This window comes from Manacus candei, unplaced genomic scaffold, assembly GCF_025592945.1.
Source record: "Manacus candei isolate 608988 ecotype Guabito, Panama unplaced genomic scaffold, ASM2559294v1 h1tg000049l, whole genome shotgun sequence".
In the NCBI taxonomy this organism is placed as follows: Eukaryota; Metazoa; Chordata; class Aves; order Passeriformes; family Pipridae; genus Manacus; species Manacus candei.
Window position 1 is genome coordinate 2,101,119 of NW_026138097.1, and position 11,670 is coordinate 2,112,788.

Consider the following 11,670-nt stretch of genomic DNA (forward strand, 5'->3'; position numbering starts at 1 on the left):
TTAGCCATCTCAGGAAACAAATGTATTGCTTTTGGAAAGTTTAATTTGTTGAACCAACTCTTGAGTCACAAACTTAATTCTGTAATCATTTGCTTTTGTGTTTAAAAAATATAGTTGAATCAATATTAGACATTTTTGGATTATAGTAACAAGTCCGTGCAGTGGCAGTTTAAGTCTAAGGAGTACATAAAACACAAGATAAAATAACTGGAAATGTTCTCTGTGGGTCCACCTGTTAGAATAGAGGTTTTGTTATACTGTTGACATTAGTACATGCATAGCTTTTTTTTTTTTAATCTGTACAATATTTTCCAATTATTTTTTATTTTTACTTATGGCAGGAATCATTGCCAGGAAAACTGTTTTGTGTGTGTGCATGCTATATTTTTATACTGAAGTGGAAAACAAGGAGTTGGTTTTTTAGACCTTGTCTTAACATGGAAGATCCATGCATCTAAAGTACATCACCTCTGTTTTCCCCCAGCTGACCCTGTTGTTTTAGTATTATATCCAAAAAGGCTGCTCAGAGAACTGAGAATGTAATGCCTTCTGGATATCAAGGATGGTTAAATCTTCATCCCAGAATCAAAAGAACTGTGCCTTAAATGGCAGCTGTCAGTATCATTATCTGTAATAGGTACCAGCAAAACTGAGATGACAAGTTGCAGATAGTCTTTAGAATTTATACATCAGTTAATTGATGTCAATTGTGAAAAGTGAAGTATAAAGTTTTCTTCCCTTTTTTTTTTTTTTTAAACCTTGTCAGGTGCTGTAAAGCTCACAAAAAAAAAAAAAGTTGTAGTCCGCTTAACCAAGTCACCTTTTTTTTTATTGCTATTTCCCATGTGATTGAATGCAATTTATTTTTTGCAATGTTTGGTGATCTTGGAGAAACAAATATGATTTTATTCAAGACACTAAAGCTCTGATGTGTTCACAGTTAGATACGAGAAAAGTCTGGGTTTGGAAAGGAGAAAGGAAAGGTAAAGGATTCCTGACAGAAGGGAGTCTGTTAAGAGGTGGGACTGCTTACACAGTAGGCAGTATCAGCTGCCTTTGCACATTGCAAAGGTACATTTTGCCACTTTGACTTTGCAGTTGGCCCAGGGATCAAAGCCAGCCTCCTCTGGTAATAATTCTTAACTCCTGGAACCAGGTGTCAGACATCAGTGAAGATAAATGTTCCAGAAAGACTTGAGGAAATATTCTTGAAGCACTGTTTAATCAATGCAGACCTTCTACAATGGCATCTGTTAAGCTGCTGCTCCACTACACTTCAGGATATGATCCAACAATTATATCACACTGCTAAAGACTCCAATCACTTGGTCAAGAATCCACACCAAAAACTTAAAAATTATTCACCTTTCTGGCTTCTAGGAGAAATTCTGCAATTACAGTAAAGTTTTTAAATGTCATTGTTGAATAGCTGTAAAATGCATGAACACATGTTCAGAACTATAAATATAATGTACTTAAAGCCAATTTAAGCTTTGCCTTTTGTGCTGCGATACCCAAGAAGCTTAAGCACTTACTTCCTCACCAGGTTTTTTTCCCTTTTACCATATGGCAAACATTCTTCTTCCCCACATGTTTCTAACAGAGAGAAAATATATCACTTCCTCATTTATTAATGAAGCTACTTCATAGTAACAGTATGACTGGAAATAGCATTTGATGATAAAAAGTAAAGCACAAATGCATCCTTTCTTCATGAGCCCATGAAACAAAATAGTGCCTATGTCTTGTTAATGAAAGGATTCTTCTGTAATGAACGTACTAAGAATATGGGCATTGCTCTTTCTTCAACAGACTTCTTAGATTTCAAGGTAAGTAATTTAGCTCCTTTTTCAGAAGTTTGGATGGGTATACTTTTCCATTCTGTTCCGCTTGCATTGTGTTTCTCCATCAAGTCCGTTTGACTTTCTGTTCAGTTGTTGTAAAGGAGTTGTACAGCTCTTGACTAATTCTTCCAGCAAAAATTAATACAGCTCCTGTATTTAACATTGAACTGCATCGCTACTACACTGTGCTGATATCACAGTAACATAAATCAGATGAATACATGTGTGATGCACCAACACACTGGGTGGGTAGTTACCCCAAGTTGTACTAGAATAGTTCTAAGTTCAGGTTTGAGGTTTCATTGCAGCTTTATAATATGGAATATTCATTCTTCTCTGGCACTTAATACACACTATTTTATATTGAAACTGTTAAATAATTTAGAGTATTGAAATTACAATTAAAAGGGGTTTTTAAAAGTTCATATCAAGCTCCTCTTTAGAATTACCAATAATGCATTGAGATGTAGCATTTTCCTAATATCAGAGCTGGGAACACTTGCCGGGGAAAATGCTTCTGGGGAGCAGAATGGATAACTACTTTTGTAGTCACGTTGTTTTTCTTTTCCTGTTAAGGGTATCTTTATGTGCTCTTCAGTTTATATAAATGTGTAATTAGACATCTGAGGGGGAGCATTTGAAACATGCATTAATTATACGGAAATTCTACAAGCAGCTGTTCAGCTTCCTTCTAAAGAAAATTTTTTCGTAGTCAGTTTGGGCTTCAAGTTGTGCTTCTGAGTAATCTCACTGAAGTCAGAGGATTCGCTCATGCAACTGAGATGTGTAAGTATCTAATGTTACAGATTGAAAATTGTATCATCCCTTAGTCTGTCAGTGCTTTTTTCCAACACTGCAGTTAACTGCTCTGCCTAGCTATTGCTCTGAATTCCAGTTCACATATGAGCCAAGACTGTCTTGCAAATTAATTAAACTTGTTCTTACAACATTTTCCAAAACTCTCAAGAGTAAAGACTGTTCTCCTTTCCCCAAATCTTGGTGCTTGCCTTCCTCCTAGCTCCTTGGAACTGGGGAAAAAAGGGAGGACTGCCTACACTGATTGGTGAAGAATCATATAATGATTTTCATGTCTCAGGCTTTCAGAAACTTGTGTACCAATTGATATAGGTAACCAGATAAACTTTTTTATCATTTGAGATGTCTCAAACAACTTTTTATAGCACAAGAAATGAAAGAAGTCACTGTTATGCCCAGCAGTAGTACAGTTCCAGCACTCAGTCATTAATTCAGAATCCAATTTTTTTGCCTAAAGTAACTTCATCTGTATATAACTAGGCACAAAGTGAGTAATTTTCATTTTCTGCCGTTTTCACTGAAATGTGTGCTTTGCTGACTTGGAATTTAAGAATACTCTCAACCTCGACTTCTGAATTTACTTTTACAAAATTACTAACTCTGGAGCGTTAGACCTCACATTTAGGCCTTCCCTTTAAGGCATTTTAGATCTGGCAAAAAGAGCTTTGTCTCATCTCCATTGCTTCCTTGATGACACTAGGAAACCTTTGACTAGGGCTAGAGACAGTTGTGCAGATGCTTGGTGCGAGACCAGGCCATCAAGGTACCCTTCCTCTCCTAGAGGTTACCTCTACCCTTGCCATTCCAGAGCAGTGGGGCCCAGGAGGTGTGTTGAGCCAAATAATAATCCTTCATTTTACTTCACCAGCTCTGTGTGGGTTTCAAACCATAACCATATTGGGGGTTTGCTTAGTGCATGTCCTGAATTTTAAATTTCATCAGTGTCTTCTGCAGTAAAATCACAGGTGAATTCCACTGGCCTTTGTTCATTGATCTGTGGCTGTTGCACGTTGCTGTTCTGAACTATTAATGTAAACATTTGTACTCAAGAACATAACTTTGTGGCTAAAAGGGGTCATACCAGTACAGTTCCAGAGTAAAATTTTTAGTACTGCTGACACCACTGCTACTAAAATAAGAGCTTCTCTGTCCCCCTTTAACAGGATAAAAATTAAGCAGTTGAGATGCTGAGCTACAAACTGTGGTCTGTGTAGGGCCAGATGGACATACCTCTATTAGCTGATTTCTGGATTGGAGATAGAATGGGTTTTTAACAAAGAGCTGAAAAAATACCATCCCACTCCCTAAAAAGACAGAAAAAGGTATTTCTCAAAAGTAACCTTACACATGAAACAGGAATTCTTACGCAGCCTCAAATTTTTCCACAGTCTCACAGAATGTGAGTTCTGTCTTATTCTTTTTCTTCTGGAGAAGCACTGGCTTGTTACCATAACTTCAAGGCTTTCCATGACATGAACTTCAGTTAAAACCATCAGCTCACCATTTGACCTGCTCTCTAACAAAGAAATCTCTAGGCTATACTGTTCATTGGATGTCAGTATTATTTTTTTGACAGTGAAAAAGTTACACCTTCAAATTCGACCAGGGACCTAATTTTCACATATTGAAATTAATTCTTCAAATTGCTTAATTCTGAGTATTCATTTTTTCCAGGTAACCGTGACAGGATTGTGGAGAATGTATTAAAGTTATGCCTTTTTTCCCTATAAAAGAAAGATAATAAGTTGCATTAATTTCATTAATGTATCAGTTGTGGTTCAAGTAGTGATGGCAGTTTGCAAATTCAGCAGAATCTGGGACTCCCTCCTTTCTTTCTTGAAAGGGCTTACACTTTCCAGAACTGGCCAACACGGTTCACCCACAGGCACGCTGGGTCAGAGCTTTTGCAGGTGAGATACTGGGATGGCAGTAATGGTTTCCAGGGTGCCAGATGGACATGTGAATAGGGACATCATTGCAATTCAGTGTGGCCTGTATTAGCCCATTTCTACATTGCAGCTACACAATAGGATTTTAACAAGGACAAAACAAGTAAGTCCCCTTCCCTCCCACACACACACAGACACACTTCAAGGGACTTTTAATTTTCCAAGTCTATGGTAAGCCACTATGTTACTGAGGTAAAGAATAATAGAATTTAAATTGTTTTTTCATTTATTCACTAGTGACAGCATCTTAGGAGGCAAAGAATTTGACATCACATCAAGCTGAAATTTTTAACACAATTACTTTAAAAAATGGGCTGCACTTGAAAATCTGCATGTACTGCCCTGCTTCTGTGGGCAGCAGTAATCATGCTGCTTGATGCTGTATTAAACTACACTTAAAGCTTCTGGTATCCCTATGTATTTAGCCACAGTCTAATTGCTGTGTAGCCAAGATAGTTAAAAGCTGTTACTGTAGAGCCAGTAGGTTTAAATCTTTGTTGTATGCACAAGGAAATTCCTAAGAGTTCAAACTGCTGAATGTGATGTTGATGCAACTGTTAGTATAAAGACCAGTAAATAGAAGAACAAAACCTCTTTGATGCAGATTATTACCTTTTCAAGCATCACACAAGCTATTGCTAAAACAAGGGAAGAGGACTCAAGCTAATTGACAACTTCCTGTGGATGACTACACAGCATAAACCACAAATAACGGTGCCATTGCACTTTCCTAAAGCTTTCTCTTGTCTGCCTCCTGGTTCCTATGGCAATAAAATTACACTAAGGAAAATCACATGGTTGTTCATTTTCAGATGTTAGCTGTATGTGCACTATGGGCAACAGGTTGAGAAACTGTGATAACTGCTTTCAAATGAATGAACTGACAAATTATGTCCTTCTTGGAACTGAAGACAGCTTACACTACCAGCAGTGTTCCTGTACTTTAAATAGCTTCTAAAATAAAATTCCAAGTATGTAGAAAGCTTGTGCAAAGAACCTTTAAATCCCTGTTATCAAGGTATCTGCTGCATCTGGTTGCATTTTTCTGACACTGTTTAATTTCCTCTCAGAATAGTTGCTGCATATTTTATACATAGACTCTCCTGTAGCCCATCATCCTCATTGCTGTGAGTGAGGTGAGGAAGAAATAGCTAGTGTCTGTACTTTGTGGCAGTAGAGAACCCAGTGTTTCCTGTTCTCCCCATGTCATTCCCTAAAGCTCATAAAATATTCAGAGCAAGTTTCAAATGTGTTGCCTTCCTGACAGGAGGGATGCCAGCAGAAAGGCAGCCATGCTTTCCAACACATGCTAATTATAAGTGGTAGCTGTTTAATTCAGTGAGCATCTGAAAAAAAAACACATTTCCCCAAGCACCTTTCAATTCTGCTGTAGAGAATACAAATAGAAACATTACTCTTAACAAAAGAAATCCACTTCTTACAGCATAAGCGTTCATGAACTTCAGATAAATGAGAATTTCCATGATTTCTTTGATAATCCACATGTTTGTGCTTCATGGCTCTCCAGGAGAGCTGCATTTCAAGTCTTCTGTGGCTAAAATAAGTATGCCAAATTATATACAATTTTTTAAATGGAAGGTAGTTTTATTTTAAAAAAAAGTAAAAATTGTGTTCAAAAAGGAAATTCTGACACAGGAGAATTAAAGGGAAATCCCTGCTGCATTTAACAGGGGTTTTGGTTTTCATCTTTTGTCTGACCTAAAACCTGCAATGACAGCAGGAACAATTTCAACCCAAGATAAAAGTTTTAAGTTTTCGTTCACAACACTGTAGCAATGGAGTTCACAGTCTCCTAAGAATTAGAGAGGGATACTTACACTATTGAATTTCACTGCATATGGAAATGATCTGTGCTGTAATCCCTTTCACTGGAAGATTCTTAAACAATTATCATGGAGTAAAGTGGTGTGTTTAGCTCTACTAGCCATTACTTTAACAAGACTTCTTTTTAATGACCAGGATCTTCATAACTGATTTGATGCCTAATCTGGTGCAGCACCTGCTCTCTCATTTCCTGGATGCAAATGTGGTTCAGCTTTTCAAATTAATGAATCAGAAAGCCAGTTGTGACGGTGTTGTAAAATTATTATTTTATTAAACTTTAGAAACAGAAAAATAAGCCACAAATTCACTTCCAGAGTTGAGGTTTCAGGTCCTGAAGGGTTTTTTTGGTTGGGGACTTTTTCCAGACAGGAGCTTTAAGTGGCATAATCACTTTCTAAAGCATAGGACTGTCACCATAATAATTGTCTTTTCATGCATCTTATTTTTTTAAAGCTACAGAAAATTGAGCCTAAAAATGTTAATAATCACCAGTAGTGGTCAAGCTCTGGAAATGCTGAACTTATTATGCAACAACATGTCATATATCACATGATGCAGATGAGGCTTCGCAAAACACAGAATGTGTAATACAAGTGTTACAAACCTGATTTCTTGCTTTTTCTGAGTGGCTACAGAGCATTTAGCGACAGTTTGAGTGGCTTCCCACTTAAGAACAGTTCTAGAACTACTCTGAAGAACAGTAGGGGCTGCCAGCTTCCCCAGTACACTTTGGGGCACCTGCTTTACAAATATTCTACTAATAAGAAATCTGATTCCCATTTGTTGGGTCTATGTGCTTATGAATTTAATAATGCTGCTGTTGATGTGTTCTCTCTCCTGTCCCATGAAATCCTCCAGCAGTTACATGACTTGTGAAAGCATTACACAACCAAATAGTGCCCAGTTGGAAGGGGTCAAGCCAGTGTCCTGTTGAAGTCTTTGCACAGCAAAGTATGTGCTTGTATGTTTTTAATGTTGATTTAGTCTTGTCAAATTGTTGTCTCCGAATTGTGTAGAAACTTGGTCAGTTACCACCATTTCTTACAGCAGAACCTGTTTTAAATACTGATCACACTTAAAACACAACTAGAAATAGATTCCCAGAAATTGTCAATGAAGCACCTGCATTTGATATTCTTTCTATTCTGCAAATGAAATCCTGACCTTTTACTGTTAACTGCAGTGTCTTTTGTTGTCAGAAAAAGGTTTCAGACATTCTAATTTTTAATTAGTCAATAAAACTGATCCCTCTCATTCTCATTGCATTTATCTTCCCAATTCTGTAAAGGCAATTGATGATCTCACCTAAATTTAAACTACCAGCTTCCACATGTTGTTATGGACCACAGTGACCATATTTAGTTCTGCTGGATGCTGTTTACTCCTCTTCTGCTCTTGCCACCACAAACATGTCATACTGATGAAATATTTAGACAGAAGTATATTTTAACCAAGACAGGAGGATACTGGGACTGTATCTCAAACAATTAGATACGTTTAGAACTTGATGGAAATACCTATTCAATGCTTTGATATACTGCTTCCCATAATGAAGGCCATCCTGTAATAGTTTATACAATACAAAAGCTTTGTAATGCTGAAACCTTAATACAGGACTTGAGGAATGAAAAAGAAGAGTGGAAGAGGCTGCAAGGTAGCAACAAATGACGGGTGCTTAAATAAAGCATGCAGAATATTTCCCTGGATGTCAGGAAGCAATTTGCATTCTAACAGTTGAGACTAACAACAAATACCCAAACCAAACTGGAACTTCCCAGGAGATCAGTTGAAAGAGAAGGCCATGTACAATTTACCTGATGCTAGAAGCTGAAATAGAGTTGAATTTCTAATAGAAAAGGTCTGTTAAATTCTGTGGAATTTGTTGGGTGTTTTGTCATTTTTCCCAGAAGGCACCATTGTAATTTCAAGTACAGTTTGCAAATAAAAATTACTACTACTACTACTACTACATGCATGTCTTCTTTCACTGTTTTGTGTAACTGTATGTGCTTGCTTGGATGTCTCAGAGCAGGATCTGCAATCCATAACAAGATGCAATCTGCGGAGAAAAATGTACATAGCTTCTCAAGTCTGCCAGGTTCAGAGTAATACTTTCCCAATGTGAAATTGCCAGACCATCTGCAGAAAATTTTTTTTACTATAATTTACTACTCCTCATATACAGCATAAATAGATTTCTGTTCATTTCCCATGTCGTCTGTAGTTCTTAGTCCACTGCCCAACCCCTCTCCCCCATGAACGATTTTCATGAAAACAGAGATTTAAAAAATGGTTCCAATTGATCTTTGTTCTGCAAAAAAGCAGGAAGGTACCTGTCCTGCCACTGCCAGAGGGTCCACTGCCTTCCTTGTCTTGAGGGCAAGGATTCCAGCCTGGGGATCACATGACTTTTCAAGAGTATTTGTGGGCAGGGAAGGTTACAGGACCTCACATGGATAACTTTGGCTGGTTTTGTCCACTGGGCACAGCATTGTTTGTTTTCCAGTATGGGGATGTGTTTTTGTTTTAACTAGCACAGAAAGGCAGGGGATGCTCCTCTTCTGTAATTTCATGTATGTTTTGCCAGTGGAGCAGCTGCAAAGCAGAAGTCCCGATCTCTCAACCCTACATTGATTTGCAGGTGGTTTCTAACATCCAAAAGCTCTCTGAAGGATAATGGCGGTAAAAAAAAGCAGAGGGAAAAAAAATAAAAACCACTGCCAGACCAGGTCCTGCTTTGAAATCACTCCCATAGATCCTTTTTGCAATTGGTCAGGATGAAGAATGAAAGTAGAAATACCTTTGCTGGACACCTAAGTAATGATCTCTTCCTTGCTTGGGGAAAATCACCTCCTGAAGTCAGGCTTCTGTCCAGTTCTCTGTACAGTTCCTTGCTCAGGGTGACCTAGAGACAGAGCTAGGAGAGAAACCAGCATTGGCAGCTCTTGGTGCTTCCAGCAGCAGGGCATCAGTACTTCCCTACCACTGCCACCTGGGCAAAACTAAGATCCTCAGAAGACATTTGAAGGGCAGGAGAAAGTGTGCTTTTCCCCCATGACAGTACCTGCTGACATGCTGTGTGCATTTATAAAACAGGTCTGAAAAGAACTTGGGTGAAAGAAAAAAGGCACCTGTATTAGACATTGTTGCACATTAAACACTTGCTTATAACTATGTCCTGTAGCAGCTAACACAGTACCCTAGCACATAGGAGGTAGTACAGCACAAACACACATCTGCACAAGCCAAATACTAACTACAGAAACCAATTAATCACCCCAAGTTACCTTAAGGGCAGCACACAGCTGTCAGATCTGCTTGCACATACCAGGAGCTCCCAGTCTGGTTTCTGTAACGCTTACCCTCAAGTATTCCCTTTTCTAACCAGCTATCTCTCTTCTACCCTGTATTTTCTAATATTGAAAAAAATCCTCACAAAGCCTCTTTGCAAGAAGTCCCATTAAAGATATATTCACCATATTATGAGAATTGGCCATAGCAATAGTACATCCAAAGTGCCCACAGAGGAACTGCTGTAGCGGAATTGAAGCCATGCTGCGTAAAATGATCTGAGCGTTGCCTATTAGCAAGGGCTGCTATACATGAAGAAAAAGAAAACACTACCATAGGCTCAGACTCAAGGTTCCTCTGACTGTGAGTTCTCTCCGGGGGCGATAAAAAAAACCCACCAAAATAAGCAGCCATAATGAGCACACAATTCTAAAAGCAAAACCCTCAAGCTCCATCAAAGCGAATAGTTGACTGGGGAAAGAAACAGTTCCCCTTATTTGTCAAGTAAGTTCTCTCTCCCCTTCTTTCTGTCACTGTAAAGTGTTCTGACTCATTTTCTCCCACACTGGGGAGTTTGGTAGCTGTAGTCCCATTCATCCAGATGGCCTGTCAGGGTTTACAGGCATTCCTTAAAAATAGAAGCAACCTAATCCTGGTTCTGGTAATTTAAAAGAAATTTTTGCAAACCTGCATTGTACTTTCAGAGCTAACAGGCAGTAATTCATGGCTGTGATATAAGATAGTTGGTTTCCTCTCTTGCCTCCAATTTCACAGACACATTCCTTGCTCTGTGTTGATACAGGCTGTTGTTCTGCAGTTATTTGCAATCTCTCATCTTTCACTTGATGCTGATTTTTTGCAGCTGAGGATACTGATTTTCATGCAGATCCCACTGGAATTATTACTGGTACCTCATTACACACCCATGTGGCAGTAACAGCTGAATGAATGGGATGCCGCACCATTTTCAAACCGTTACAGTTTCATACTCCAACACAAACCAGAGCCATCTTTGTCACGTTACTGGTTGCAATAGCAGCTTACATGAGAAAAACTGAGCAGACAACTAGAATTGGTTACACACAACTGCCAGATCTGCTGTGTGCAAGTCAACACGCTACGTAATACAGCCTGATCTTGTCATCAGAATTGAAGTCCAGGCTTTAATTGTAGCTGTCATCAAAGTATTGTCTCCAAAGTGAGATGTTTTGGGCTACAGCTACACATCCTGGCAGCCTAATGTCAAACGGCACCTATGTAACTGCTGCTGATCCCTGCAACTTCCAACTGAACTCTCAGTCCCATGTTCTGACTTTTATCAATGACAAGAGATGAAGCAGCAGTCTATCCAACCTGGAGAACTGAAGATAGCAGCAAGTGCCATGTTTTTGTATGGAACTTTATTGAAAAATGCAAACAGTTTCATTAGATTAAGTGGTACAGTAGGAAGAAGCAAAAGAAGCCTCAGGCATTGAAAGCACAGTTGCTTAAGCCAGGCTCAATTTACAGTGTCTAACCAGTGACTGAAAATACCTGGCTCTTTGGGATTGATTTCCTGTTACTTCTAACACACCCCACCCCCCCATCCTCTTTAAATAGACTGTGGTGGGGAATATTAATTGCAGCTCTGCTTGGACACTGCCAAGAAAACATGTAAAGTTATACATAGCCCACCATTCTGAGAAGTTCCCAGGTGCTGGAACTGGCTTCTCACCACTGGAGAAGGCCACGTCCCACACCTGTGTCCCAGCACACTGCCAGCTTTTGCTGCATGACCAGTGCTGGGTGGGATGCTCCGCTGCACCCTGGAAACAGTACTGGAGCAGCAAAGATTTTTTCTTAAATAACTTAAAGAATTTCAACACACTGAAAATTATTTTCATCTGGGTACTAAAAAAAAGTTTCTCAGTGTTCTTTTGAAATGC